The sequence below is a fragment of the Triticum aestivum genome, chromosome 2D (assembly GCF_018294505.1).
Source record: "Triticum aestivum cultivar Chinese Spring chromosome 2D, IWGSC CS RefSeq v2.1, whole genome shotgun sequence".
Taxonomy (NCBI): domain Eukaryota; kingdom Viridiplantae; phylum Streptophyta; class Magnoliopsida; order Poales; family Poaceae; genus Triticum; species Triticum aestivum.
The window spans coordinates 153,619,877-153,635,523 of NC_057799.1; positions in this window are offsets into that span (position 1 = coordinate 153,619,877).

The window sequence follows — 15,647 nt, forward strand, 5'->3', positions numbered from 1 at the left end:
GCGGCAGGGGCTGTGGTGCTGCTGCCCTCCCTCCCCCCCACTATATATAGGCCCCCTGGGAGGGGGGGAGCCAGCCCTGGATCCCATCTGCATGGGGGGCGGCGGCCAAAGGGGGGAAGGGGGTGGCTTCCCCCACAAGCCAAAGGGGGCGCCCCCCACCCCTAGGGTTTCCAACCCTAGGCGCAGGGGGAGGCCCAAGGGGGGCACCCCAGCCCACTAAGGGCTGGTTCCCTTTCCACTTCAGCCCATGGGGCCCTCCGGGATAGGTGGCCCCACCCGGTGGACCCCCGGGACCCTTCCGGTGGTCCCGGTACAATACCGATAACCCCCGAAACTTTCCCAGTGGCCGAAACTGGACTTCCTATATATAATTCTTCACCTCCGGACCATTCCGGAACTCCTCATGACATCCGAGATCTCACCCGGGACTCCGAACAACTTTCGGGTTTCCGCATACTAATATCTCTACAACCCTAGCGTCACCGAACCTTAAGTGTGTAGACCCTACGGGTTCGGGAGACATGCAGACATGACCGAGACGCCTCTCCGGTCAATAACCAACAGCGGGATCTGGATACCCATGTTGGCTCCCACATGTTCCACCATGATCTCATCGGATGAACCACGATGTCGAGGATTCGATCAATCCCGTATACAATTCCCTTTGTCAATCGGTATGTTACTTGCCCGAGATTCGATCGTCGGTATCCCAATACCTTGTTCAATCTCGTTACCGGCAAGTCTCTTTACTTGTACCGTAATGCATGATCCCGTGGCTAACTCCTTAGTCACATTGAGCTCATTATGATGATGCATTACCGAGTGGGCCCAGAGATACCTCTCCGTCATACGGAGTAACAAATCCCAGTCTCGATCCGTGCCAACCCAACAGACACTTTCGGAGATACCCGTAGTATACCTTTATAGTCACCTAGTTACGTTGTGACGTTTGGCACACCCAAAGCACTCCTACGGTATCCGGGAGTTGCACGATCTCATGGTCTAAGGAAAAGATACTTGACATTGGAAAAGCTCTAGCAAACGAACTACACGATCTTTGAGCTATGCTTAGTATTGGGTCTTGTACATCACATGATTCTCCTAATGATGTGATCCCGTTATCAAGGACATCCAATGTCCATAGTCAGGAAACCCATGACTATCTGTTGATCAACGAGCTAGTCAACTAGAGGCTTACTAGGGACATGTTGTGGTCTATGCATTCACACATGTATTACAATTTCCGGATAACACAATTATAGCATGAACAATAGACAATTATCATGAACAAAGAAATATAATAATAACCATTTATTATTGCCTCTAGGGCATATTTCCAACAGTCTCCCACTTGCACTAGAGTCAATAATCTAGTTACATTGTGATGAATCGAACACCCATAGCGTTCTGGTGTTGATCATGTTTTGCCCTAGGGAGAGGTTTAGTCAACGGATCTGCTACATTCAGGTCCGTATGTACTTTACAAATATCTATGTCTCCATTTTGAACACTTTCACGAATGGAGTTGAAGTGACGCTTGATATGCCTGGTCTTCCTGTGAAACCTGGGCTCCTTGGCAAGAGCAATAGCTCCAGTGTTGTCACAGAAGAGAGTCATCGGGCCCGACGCATTGGGAATCACCCCTAAGTCGGTAATGAACTCCTTCATCCAGTCTGCTTCCTGTGCTGCCTCTGAGGCCGCCATGTACTCCGCTTCACATGTAGATCCCGTCACGACGCTTTGCTTGCAACTGCACCAGCTTACTGCTCCTCCATTCAAAATATACACGTATCCGGTTTGTGACTTCGAGTCATCCAGATCTGTGTCGAAGCTAGCGTCGATGTAACCCTTTATGACGAGCTCTTCGTCACCTCCATAAACGAGAAACATATCCTTAGTCCTCTTCAGGTACTTCAGGATATTCTTGACCGTTGTCCAGTGTTCCATGCCGGGATTACTTTGGTACCTTCCTACCAAACTTACGGCAAGGTTTACATCAGGTCCGGTACACACCATGGCATACATAATAGACCCTATGGCCGAGGCATAGGGGATGACACTCATCTTTTCTCTATCTTCTGCCGTGGTCGGGCATTGAGCCGTGCTCAATTGCACACCTTGCAATACAGGCAAGAACCCCTTCTTGGACAGATCCATATTGAACTTCTTCAATATCTTGTCAAGGTACGTACTCTGTGAAAGACCAATGAGGCGTCTTGATCTATCTCTATAGATCTTGATGCCTAATATATAAGCAGCTTCTCCAAGGTCCTTTATTGAAAAACACTTATTCAAATAGGCCTTTATACTTTCCAAGAATTCTATATCATTTCCCATCAATAGTATGTCATCCACATATAATATGAGAAATGCTACAGAGCTCCCACTCACTTTCTTGTAAACACAGGCTTCTCCATAAGTCTGTGTAAACCCAAACGCTTTGATCATCTCATCAAAGCGAATGTTCTAACTCCGAGATGCTTGCACCAGCCCATAGATTGAGCACTGGAGCTTGCATACTTTGTTAGCATTCTTAGGATCGACAAAACCTTCCGGAAGCCGTTAAGGAATGCCGTTTTGACGTCCATTTGCCATATCTCATAATCATAGAATGCGGCAATTGCTAACATGATTCGGACGGACTTCAGCTTCGCTACGGGTGAGAAAGTCTCATCGTAGTCAACCCCTTGAACTTGTCGATAACCCTTAGCGACAGGTCGAGCCTTATAGATGGTCACATTACCATCCGCGTCTGTCTTCTTCTTAAAGATCCATTTATTTTCTATGGCTCGCCGATCATCGGGCAAGTTAGTCAAAGTCCATACTTCGTTTTCATACATGGATCCTATCTCGGATTTCATGGCTTCTAGCCATTTGTCAGAATCCGGGCCCGCCATCGCTTCTTCATAGTTCGAAGGTTCACCGTTGTCTAACAACATGATTTCCAGGACAGGGTTGCCGTACCACTCTGGTGCGGAATGTGTCCTTGTGGACCTACGAAGTTCAGCAGTAACTTGATCCGAAGCTTCATGATCATCATCATTAACTTCCTTCCCAGTCGGTGTAGGCACCACAGGAACATCTTCCCGCGCTGCGCTACTTTCTGGTTCGGAAGGGGTGACTATCACCTCATCAAGTTCCACTTTCCTCCCACTTAATTCTTTTGAGAGAAACTCTTTCTCCAGAAAGGACCCGTTCTTGGCAAAAGATCTTGCCTTCGGATCTTAGGTAGAAGGTATACCCAATGGTTTCCTTAGGGTATCCTATGAAGACGCATTTTTCCGACTTGGGTTCGAGCTTTTCAGGTTGAAGTTTCTTGACATAAGCATCGCATCCCCAAACTTTTAGGAACGACAGCTTAGGTTTCTTCCCAAACCATAATTCATACGGTGTCGTCTCAACGGATTTCAACGGAGCCCTATTTAAAGTGAATGCAGCTGTCTCTAGAGCGTATCCCCAAAATGATAGCGGTGAATCGGTAAGAGACATCATAGATCGCACCATATCTAATAGAGTGCGATTACAACGTCCGGACACACCATTTCGCTGAGGTGTTCCAGGCAGCGTAAGTTGTGAAACGATTCCACATTTCCTTAAGTGTGCACCAAATTCGTGACTTAAATATTCTCCTCCACGATCTGATCGTAAGAACTTTATTTTCCTGTCACGTTGATTCTCAACCTCTCTCTGAAATTCCTTGAACATTTCAAAGGTCTCAGACTTGTGTTTCATTAGGTAGACATACCCATATCTACTTAAATCATCAGTGAGAGTGAGAACATAGCGATAGCCACCGCGAGCCTCAACACTCATTGGACCGCACACATCAGTATGTATGATTTCCAACAAGTTGGTTGCTCGCTCCATTGTTCCGGAGAACGGAGTCTTGGTCATCTTACCCATGAGGCATGGTTCGCACGTGTCAAATGATTCGTAATCAAGAGACTCCAAAAGTCCATCTGCATGGAGCTTCTTCATGCGTTTGACACCAATGTGACCAAGGCGGTAGTGCCACAAGTATGTGGGACTATCGTTATCAACTTTACATCTTTTGGTATTCACACTATGAATATGTGTAACATCACGTTCGAGATTCATCAAGAATAAACCATTGACCAGCGGGGCATGACCATAAAACATATCTCTCATATAAATAGAACAACCATTATTCTCGGATTTAAATGAGTAGCCATCTCGAATTAAACGAGATCCATATACAATGTTCATGCTCAAAGCTGGCACTAAATAACAATTATTGAGGTTTAAAACTAATCCCGTGGGTAAATGCAGAGGTAGCGTGCCGCGGCGATCACATCGACCTTGGAACCATTCCCGATGTGCATCGTCACCTCGTCCTTCGCCAGTCTCCGTTTATTCCGCAGCTCTTGTTTTGAGTTACAAATATGAGCAACCGCACCGGTATCAAATACCCAGGAGCTACTACGAGTACTGGTAAGGTACACATCAATTACATGTATATCACCTATACCTTTGGTGTTGCCGGCCTTCTTGTCCGCTGAGTATTTGGGGCAGTTCCGCTTCCAGTGACCACTTCCCTTGCAATAAAAGCACTCAGTCTCAGGCTTGGGTCCATTCTTTGACTTCTTCCTGGCAACTGGTTTACCGGGCACGGCAACTCCCTTGCCGTCCTTCTTGAAGTTCTTCTTACCCTTGCCTTTCTTGAACTTAGTGGTTTTATTCACCATCAACACTTGATGTTCCTTTCTGATTTCCACCTCCGCTGATTTCAGCATTGAATATACCTCAGGAATGGTCTTTTCCATCCCCTGCATATTGAAGTTCATCACCAAGCTCTTGTAGCATGGTGGAAGCGACTGAAGGATTCTGTTAATGACCGCGTCATCCGGGAGATTAACTCCCAGTTGAGACAAGCGGTCGTGTAACCCAGACATTCTGAGTATGTGCTCACTGACAGAACTATTTTCCTCCATTTTACAGCTGAAGAACTTGTCGGAGACTTCATATCTCTCGACCCGAGCATGAGCTTGGAAAACCATTTTCAGCTCTTCGAACATCTCATATGCTCCATGTTTCTCAAAACACTTTTGGAGCCCCGGTTCTAAGCTGTAAAGCATGCTGCACCGAACAAGGGAGTAATCATCAGCACATGATTGCCAAGTTCATAACGTCTTGGTTCTCTGGGATGGATGCTTCACCTAGCGGTGCTTCTAGGACATAATCTTTCTTGGCAGCTATGAGGATGATCCTCAGGTTCCGGACCCAGTCCGTATAGTTGCTGCCATCATCTTTCAGCTTGGTTTTCTCTAGGAACGCGTTGAAGTTGAGGACAACGTGGGCCATTTGATCTACAACACATATTGTAAAGATTTTAGACTAAGTTCATGATAATTAAGTCCATCTAATCAAATTATGCAATGAACTCCCACTCAGATAGACATCCCTCTAGTCATCTAAGTGAAACATGATCTGAGTTAACTAGGCCGTGTCCGATCATCACGTGAGACGGACTAGTCAAGATCGGTGAACATCTCCATGTTGATCGTATCTTCTATACGCCTCATGCTCGACCTTTCGGTCCTCCGTGTTCTGAGGGCATGTCTGTACATGATAGGCTCATCAAGTCAACCTAAGTGTATTGCGTGTGTTCCGAGGCCATGTCTGTACATGCTAGGCTCGTCAACACCCGTTGTATGCGAACGTTAGAATCTATCACACCCGATCATCACGTGGTGCTTCGAAACAACGAACCTTCGCAACGGTGCACAGTTAGGGGGAACACTTTCTTGAAATTATAATAAGGGATCATCTTACTTACTACCGTCGTTCTAAGCAAATAAGATGCAAAACATGATAAACATCACATGCAATCAAATAGTGACATGATATGGCCAATATCATTTTGCTCCTTTGATCTCCATCTTCGGGGCACCATGATCATCTTCGTCACCGGCATGACACAATGATCTCCATCATCATGATCTCCATCATTGTGTCTTCATGAAGTTGTCACGCCAACGATTACTTCTACTTCTATGGCTAACGCGTTTAGCAATAAAGTAAAGTAATTTACATGGCGTTATTCAATGACACGCAGGTCATACAAAAAAAATAAAGACATGTCCTATGGCTCCTGCCGGTTGTCATACTCATCGACATGCAAGTCGTTATTCCTATTACAAGAATATGATCAATCTCATACATCACATATATCATTCATCACATCTTCTGGCCATATCACATCACAAGGCACATGCTGCAAAAACAAGTTAGACGTCCTCTAATTGTTGTTGCAAGTTTTTTTTACCTGGCTTGTATAGGTTTCTAGCAAGAACGTTTCTTACCTACGTAAAACCACAATGTGATATGCCAATTTCTATTTACCCTTCATAAGGACCCTTTTCATCGAATCCGTTCCGACTAAAGTGGGAGAGACAGACACCCGCCAGCCACCTTATGCAACTAGTGCATGTCAGTCGGTGGAACCAGTCTCACGTAAGCGTACGTGTAAGGTCGGTCCGGGCAACAAGATAAGACTAGTAGCGGCAAGAAGAATTGGCAACATCTACGCCCACAAATGCTTTGTGTTCTACTCGTGCATAGTAACTACGCATAGGCCTGGCTCATGATGCCACTGTTGGGGATCGTAGCAGAATTTTAAAAAAATTCCTACGCATCACCAAGATCCATCTATGGAGTATACTAGCAACGAGGGGAAAGGAGTGCATCTACATACCCTTGTAGATCGCGAGCGGAAGCGTTCCAATGAACGGGGTTGATGGAGTCGTACTCGCCGTGATCCAAATCACCGATGACCGAGTGCCAAACGGACGGCACCTCCGCGTTCAACACACGTACGGAGCAGCGACGTCTCCTCCTTCTTGATCCAGCAAGGGGGAAGGAGAGGTTGATGGATATCCAGCAGCACGACGGCGTGGTGGTGGATGTAGCGGGATCTCGGTAGGGCTTCGCCAAGCTTCTGCGAGAGGTAGAGGTGTTGCAGGGGGAGAGGGAGGCGCCAGGGGCTATGGTGCTGCTGCCCTCCCTCCCCCCCACTATATATAGGCCCCCTGGGAGGGGGCGCCAGCCCTGGATCCCATCTACATGGGGGGGAGGGCGGCGGCCAAAGGGGGGACGGGGGTGGCTTCCCCCACAAGCCAAAGGGGGCGCCCTAGCCCACTAAGGGCTGGTTCCCTTCCCACTTCAGCCCATGGGGCCCTCCGGGATAGGTGGCCCCACCCGGTGGACCCCCGGGACCCTTCCGGTGGTCCCGGTACAATACTGATAACCCCCGAAACTTTCCCGGTGGCCGAAACTGGACTTCCTATATATAATTCTTCACCTCCGGACCATTCCGGAACTCCTCGTGACGTCCGGGATCTCATCCGGGACTCCGAACAACTTTCGGGTTTCCGCATACTAATATCTCTACAACCCTAGCGTCACCGAACCTTAAGTGTGTAGACCCTACGGGTTCGGGAGACATGCAGACATGACCGAGACGCCTCTCCGGTCAATAACCAACAGCGGGATCTGGATACCCATGTTGGCTCCCACATGTTCCACCATGATCTCATCGGATGAACCACGATGTCGAGGATTCGATCAATCCCGTATACAATTCCCTTTGTTAATCGGTATGTTACTTGCCCGAGATTCGATCGTCGGTATCCCAATACCTTGTTCAATCTCGTTACCGGCAAGTCTCTTTACTCGTACCGTAATGCATGATCCCGTGGCTAACTCCTTAGTCACATTGAGCTCATTATGATGATGCATTACCGAGTGGGCCCAGAGATACCTCTCCGTCATACGGAATGACAAATCCCAGTCTCGATCCGTGCCAACCCAACAGACACTTTCGGAGATACCCGTAGTATACCTTTATAGTCACCCAGTTACGTTGTGACGTTTGGCACACCCAAAGCACTCCTACGGTATCCGGGAGTTGCACGATCTCATGGTCTAAGGAAAAGATACTTGACATTGGAAAAGCTCTAGCAAACGAACTACATGATCTTTGAGCTATGCTTAGGATTGGGTCTTGTCCATCACATCATTCTCCTAATGATGTGATCCCTTTATCAATGACATCCAATGTCCATAGTCAGGAAACCCATGACTATCTGTTGATCAACGAGCTAGTCAACTAGAGGCTTACTAGGGACATGTTGTGGTCTATGCATTCACACATGTATTACGATTTCTGGATAACACAATTATAGCATGAACAATAGACAATTATCATGAACAAAGAAATATAAAAATAACCATTTATTATTGCCTCTAGGGCATATTTTCAACAAGAAGTGTCATAAGTATGACAGAAAAGATTTTCGTTTCGGCCCAAAATGTCACGGATGTGTCTTTTTTTGGAGTGCAATGTTCTGCGTAGACGCGGTCGACATCGGCGAGGGAGAAAATCCACAGTCGGTGCGTCGCAATCGGGGGTCACCACGGTATGGGCCTATGTCGCGTCCCAACCGCCCTTCTAGCTACAGCCCGACGTCCCAGGTAGCTCCACTGCTCCACTGCCGCAACTCCCCTGCCGCAACTCCCCACGTAGCTCCATCTCCATGTCGATCTTTCTCTACTTCTACCGGCTTCTACTTGTGATGAGTTTATGTCTCATGAACTAGTGCCAGTACTATTATTCTAATCACACTTATTCAATATCTTTGCCATCAGGGATGCTCAGCTCGATTTTAGTGGAACTGCACAAAAGCATCGTATGATCCGAGGGTGCCAGCCATCTTTCCTTCGACGGGGTCTACCTGGCCAGGAAATTAAATCCTGTTTAGGGTTTAGGGTTTAAGTCGTAGTGACCCCATCAGTAGTTTTTCTTTCGTACACACTCTCACAACTTTTGTCTTTAGTTGTGAAGTAAATATTTGGCTATGATCTGTGAATCATTGAGATGCATCAGCATGCATGTTAGTTTTCCTTTGTATTTGATGTAATGTTGTAATGGGGCAACCTTGCAGTAGCAATGAAAATGGAGTGCAAACTTTCCGTTTTTCCGAAGAAAAAATGGAAACGGAGAGAAACCAATGTTTCGTTTCGTGGATCGCGCCATCGAGCAAAACCAATGTTTAAATCACGTCTGTCGCGTTCGTGTCTCACCCTCCTCCACGGCTCGACCCCACACGGTCGCTCGGCATGCCACTCACCGCAAACCGAGTATACAATAACTTTCCCGCCTGCTTGTCGATGGATCGCGCCATGGAGTACTAGTACTACTGGAAGAGATTGACGAGTTGGGGGAGGACAGCTAGCTGTAGCATGGACTCCCAAGAACTTTTTACATGCATGTTGTGGCCGGCTATTGCGACCTTTGAACACAGAGCAGTCGCGTGCACCAGGAAGCGGCGCGGGCGACGCTCTCTCGGCAGGCACGCCGCTTCAATGCCGGCACTTGTGAGAGGTCGCGTCCGCTCTGGCCGGGCATGAATGCGGCACTGACCGTTTCGGGCGGGAAGCACGCGCAGGTGATGAAGAGGGTTCGGGTTGGGTAGAAGTGGCCGTGGCAGCGGTCCGGACGCCCGCAAATAAGAGATGTTGTACATTAATATTGCCGCGTATATAATTAACAACGTAAAAAATGTGCCAGTTGGACAAATATGATTGGAGATGGAGATGGAAATGGAATTTTACGTAAACACGGATATGCATGTCTATGTCTATGTGTGTGTGCGCGACGACTCTCGCGACCTGGAAGCGGGGGCGTGTTTTTGATCGAGTTTTCTTTCTTGGTACGTTAAAAAATTGTCCGCCAATTTTCGTTTCTTTTTTCCGGGAACGCGCGTATTCTATTTAAAACCACTACTATGGAGAGATTGTTTTACTCCATTATAGCCTCTTGTTTGATAGAGTTTCTCACGTCTCGCTCTCTCGCCCTCTCCATATCAAAACAAGATGACAGTGTCCACACTATCTCTCTCCTCACCGGTGCTCACAGATCCGGCCGAATCCCGTCCGCCGCGGGAGGTGAGGAGGTGCAGCGTTGACGCTGTCGTCGTCGGCGATGGAGGAAGCCGATGCGCACCGTCCTCTTAGAGCTGGTGCTGGCGCGGACGAAGGTCCTCCGCGCCCTTGTTCGCTGCCGTCGTGTGGGCAGATCCCACCCGCCCGCCTAAGCGACATCTCGCCCACCTGAGGTATAACTTGTTGTACTGGTCCAGCTCCCTAGGTCGCTGCATGCGAGTTTTCTTCTATGCGACTACTCCCCAGCTCCCCATGTATAGTAGCTAGGGTTCATCGGCTGGTCCAACATCACCTACTATTATAGAGGAAATGCCACTCGAAAAGTTGTCCTGATTTATGCCTCGGTGGAGGTATACATTTTGTTTCGACAAAAAGTACACGGTGGTTGTGCGGACATTGTCCATATGCTCCTATTGTTGCTGCTAATCTAATACTATCACTGGTTAAATGAAGAAATGCTTTTTTCCCGGGTATCCTGGTTTAGTTCCCATCAAGATAATCATGATGCTTCTGTTTGTTGGTGTACTTTTCATAATTCTTATTGACAATTGAGATGTCGTTGTTAATCTTGTAAAACAAAGTAACAACACTATATCCCTTTTTTATATTTTTGGAAACAGCGATGTGTATCTCCATACCCGGGCATGTCTTCCTCAATTTTAGTGGAACTACGGAAAATTGGATGGCCATTGTTGTTCCGCCTCACTGTCCTCTGCCACGTGGTTCTTCCTTCCTCGAGCTTGACTACTGAGAAGAAACAGACCAAAGTGAGGATTTATCGAACTTCATAGGTGCCTCACCAAACTTGATGCCAAATAGATGATGCATCACCACTATGACCTATCGATGCTCATGGTTGCGCCTCATGGTTGCGTCGGCTGGTGAAGCTGATCGATTTTCAATGAAAAACAAGTTGTCTTCCATCAGTGCTCTTTGCTTGTTACCCACAAAGATGATATCCTTCGTCAGTTCACCTTGGTTGCGTTGGAGACGCAGTCGTCTTTCACGTTGGTGCAATTTTATCACACAATTGGCTATGAACCAAATGTTTCCTCAAAGAAGGATCGACGTTGGTACTAAGAGCATAAGTTTTGTATTGATTTCTAAGCCTTCTCACAACTTTGTCTCCAGCTCCCCTGTAATTTTATTTGTCCAGCTATTAACTTTGATTAAAAAATGGTGTGGACTAAAAACCCGGAAGGACGTAGTAGCCCTCCATTTTTATTTACTCCGCATATTAGATTTGACTGAAGTCAAACTTTGTAAAGTTTGACCAAGTTTAGGCCGAACACAACAAACCATAATTATTAGAGAGGGCAAACTGTACATACTCTCAAACCTTTCCGATAATTGAAATTAAAATTCTTTATTTGTACACACTCTCACACGTTTCCGATAATTTGGCGCATGTGTGGTTGTTCACTTAAGGGAGGGTAGTGTACCGCACGTGAAGTACAGGAAGTGCGACCAGGACGCGTGGATCGTTAGTTCATCGGAAGTACTCCCTCCGTTCCTAAATATTTGTCTTTCAAGTGGTTTGCAATGGACTACCACATACGGATGTATATAGACATTTTTTACGGTGTAGATTCACTCATTTTGCTCCGTATGTAGTCATTTGTTGAAATCTCTAGAAATACAAATATTTAGGAACAGAGGGAGTAGTAGTTTTCTTCACTGGTACGTTAAATAAAGAGTTTCGTTTCGTACTTACACAATTTAAAACGATTGTTATGGAGAGAATAAGAAAATCACTCCACTATATATTAGTCGTATACATGAGTACTATATGGACGCAGCTTCATTGACTTTAGTGCACCTGCCTCTGGGTTTATGACAGGTGGGCCCAAAATGTGGCTGGCCCACCTGTCATACAGCCAAAAGCAAGTGCAGTTAAGGCACCGGAGCTCAGTCTGTACTACAGTATATATATAAGTTGGAGCCTCAACGCTTGTTCGCTAGGGTTTGCACTCTCCACACTCTCGCCGCACTACATATATATATACACGCTGGAGGCTCAGCGTTATTTTGCTAGGGTTTGCTATATTCACTGTCTCTTACCCTCTTCACCATATCTAAACAAGACCGCGTTGTGGTCGCTGTCTCTCTCACCCCCCTCACAGCTGGCGAAGGAGGCGTCCGGATCCCGTCGCACCGGGAAGGGGAGGAGGTGCAGCGTTCACTCTATCGCCTTTGGTGAGGGAGGCAATCCACTGCCGGCTGCGCTTTTCTCTTTCACCCAGCGCCTGTGCGGGAGGGCCACCGACCCCTTCTTCCTCGCTGCCGTATGTAGTGTGGGCAGATCCGACCTCCCTCCACATGCCTTGCCACATCCCGACGACCCTAAGGTATAAGTTTCTTTGAAACCGTCATTGGTCTAGCTGCATGCTGATCTTTTTCGGTTATGTAGTCGAATCTAGGTCTTGGTTCGAAGAGGAAAGAAGGGTGCGGTGGGGTGGAGCATGAATCTAGGACGTGTTTCAATGAGGAAAGGAGGGAGGGAAAGTAGTATAGACTAGCTATCCAGCCGCTTTGTTAGTCGAAAAGGGAAAAGGGGGGTAACCCAGTACACACATCTGTAAGGAACCGAACTCTTTGTTGAAAAGGGAAAGAAACTGGGGGATCGGGTAGTTTGTTTAGGACTAGATTTGCTGCCCTCACATCGGAAAAAGTTTCAAAGAGAACAAATATGTGACCAACGCAGATGTGCTGCCTGGCTACATACTCTGCATCACCCATTTATACGTGTGGACGCACATGGTGCTGGCATGTCCCATGTCCCATCCACATGATCGTGCAATGTGTTTTGAGATGTTGTGCTACTTGTATTGGTACTGTTTTAAATAAATGTTGAATTGAAGCTATTGTATTTTAAGCAATGCCACTCTCAGAATTAACTACTGAACTATTTTAAGAGAATTTCACTGTTAATATGAATCAATGCAACCCTTTTAGAAATGCTACTGTCGTATACTTTGTTTTCCATCAAGATAAGGTAGATGCTTCTTTTTGTGGCCGCATGTTTCATCCTCCTTTATTGGTAGTAATTTTTTCCTTTTTTGCCTCTGTTAAATCAGGGATATCTATTGAACTTGTTGCTATAGCAAACTTAAATGTCACACCGGCGACTTTACTTGATTTCAGAGTAATTGCACAAAACGAGATTGGATTTCCTATTCGTGTTGGCAGATTCGTACGTGATCTTGTGTGCATCATGACAGGTTGGTACTTGCCTTCATCCACATGATCGTGCAATGTGTTTTGAGATGTTGTGCTACTTGTATTGGTACTGTTTTAAATAAATGTTGAATTGAAGCTATTGTATTGCTGTCTTTTCCCATTAAGTAGTGAACAAAAATGGGACCAACCCAGACATTATGCTTGTTGCTTTGTTACAACAAACTCTGCATCACCCCCTTTATAAGTAGATGGAAGCACATGTTGTTGTTGCGCCCACTCTCCCCTGGAACTGTTTATGCTTTTTGTTAATCTAATGCTGCTGGTAAAATTAAGCAATGCCACTCTCAAAATTAACTACTGAATCTTATTTCAAAACTGCAACACTTGTTAGGGATAGGGGCGATTACCATTTTTGTGGCCGCATGTTTCATCCTCCTTTATTGGCCAGTAATTGATTCCTTTTTTGCCTCTATTAAAACAAGGATAACTATTCAACTTGTTGCTATTGCGACATTTTGCTTCGCTTAATTTTGGTGGAACTGCACAAAATGAGACCGGATTTCCATATATGTGTTGAGATCTCTCTCAGGTCTTCCTCACGAGTTGTTTCAAATCTTGGCCTTGAAAGGTCAGTACCGACTTTCCTCAGAATTAACTACTGAATCTTAGTTCAAAACTGCAACACTTGTTAGGGATCGGCGGGAGTACCATTTCTGTTAGGGATCGTCCGGAGTACATGTTTAAGAAATGTATTGTTCAGATAATGTCTCTGTTATTATATATCAGTTACAGTGTTTTACAAATGGTACTATCATGCTTTGTAGTTCTTTCTACATGTTTAACCAAGGTATTGTTAAGATAATGTCTCTGTTAAAATGAATCAGTCGCATTGTTTTAGGAATGATACTTTTCTGCTTTGTCGTTCTTTATACATCTTGAAACAAGGCATTGTTAAGATAATGTCTCAGTTAATATGAATGAATCACACTGATTGAGAATTGCTACTCTCCTGCTTTGTTTCCCATTAAGATAAGGTAGATCCGTAGATGTTTTTCTTCTGGGAGTACAAGTCATCAACTGTTATTTCTCAGTAATTGTTTCCCTTATACCTTTTGTTGCTTACAGGGATATCAAAATTAAAGCTCGGTTTTATTCCGACTTTGATTTTAGTTGAACTGCACAAAAGGAGCCAATGTGTCTAAGGCAAACTGCTGCACCAATGGGTCCAGTTGGTCTTACCACTTCGCAGAAAGAAGCAGTCACTGTTTGCGCTACATTACACAAGGAATGATCGAGAAGCTTTACAGAATATTAGTAGACGCTGGTGACATGACTAGTCTGCAGAGAGCATAGGAAACTCTACAACACGTGGAGTGCACTGGGCAAAAAGTGCCCAAACAAGTACATGAAGCCAGGACAGGACTCCAAATCTGTCAATGTCATTCTAAGCAAGAAAGATGGGGCATCTGGGTATGGTAATCTGTTTACCGTACTTTCAGTTTGTTAGTCCACCGATTGGTGAGTTGACACTAGGGCCAATATTCATGTGTGTGCTGCTGTGTCTTTGTTTTCTTGCAGCATATAAATACGATATCCACAGGGATGCTCAGCTTGATTTTAGTGGAACTGCACAAAATGTCCAGATGGTTTGTGCCTCCATAATACTTCATCATGCACAATCCATCGAATGGTTTTCTAATCATTTGTCGTCACCTTGAGCCACCGGACTATATGTTTGAATGGTGCTGCCAGCGTCGGCCATTAAGAAGGGTAAGAAGAAAGACAAAAAGAGAGATGGTTGCTTTACTTGTGGTTCGGAGGAACACTGGGCAAACAAGTGCCCAAACAAGTACGAAGAAGCCAGGACAGGACTCCAAGTCTGTCAATGTCACTCTAAGCAACAATGATGGGGCATCTGGGTATGGTAATCTGTTTACCGTACTTTCAGTTTGTTAGTCCACCGATTGGTGGGTTGACACTGGGGCCAATATTCATGTGTGTGCTGATGTGTCTTTGTTTTCTGGTAGCATATAAATACGAAATCCACAGGGATGCTCAGCTTGATTTTAGTGGAACTGCACAAAATGTTCAGATGGTTCATGTCCTCCATAATACTTCACATCATGCACAATACATCGAATAGTTCTCTAATCATTCGTCGTCACCTTGAGCCACCGGACTATCAGATGACAAACTGATGACAAACCCTGCCCGTTCCACAATCATAGGCATTACATATTTTGAATGGGAAAAGCTTGTCAAAGTTTACATGAGTTTAATATATTGGAATTGGAAAACCTTGTCAATTTTTGCTCATTGATGTTAGCCAGAAGACATGCATTTGATAATTTTGAGTGGGACGCCCTTTGCTGTGAGCAACATCGATCGTTTTTTCCTATTCATGTCTTCAGTTCAGAAGTAAATATTTACTCTACTCAGATGCATAGTCACATGAATGTTGACTTATGTAAGATATTTTAAGAGTTTGCTCTGAATATTGTCTA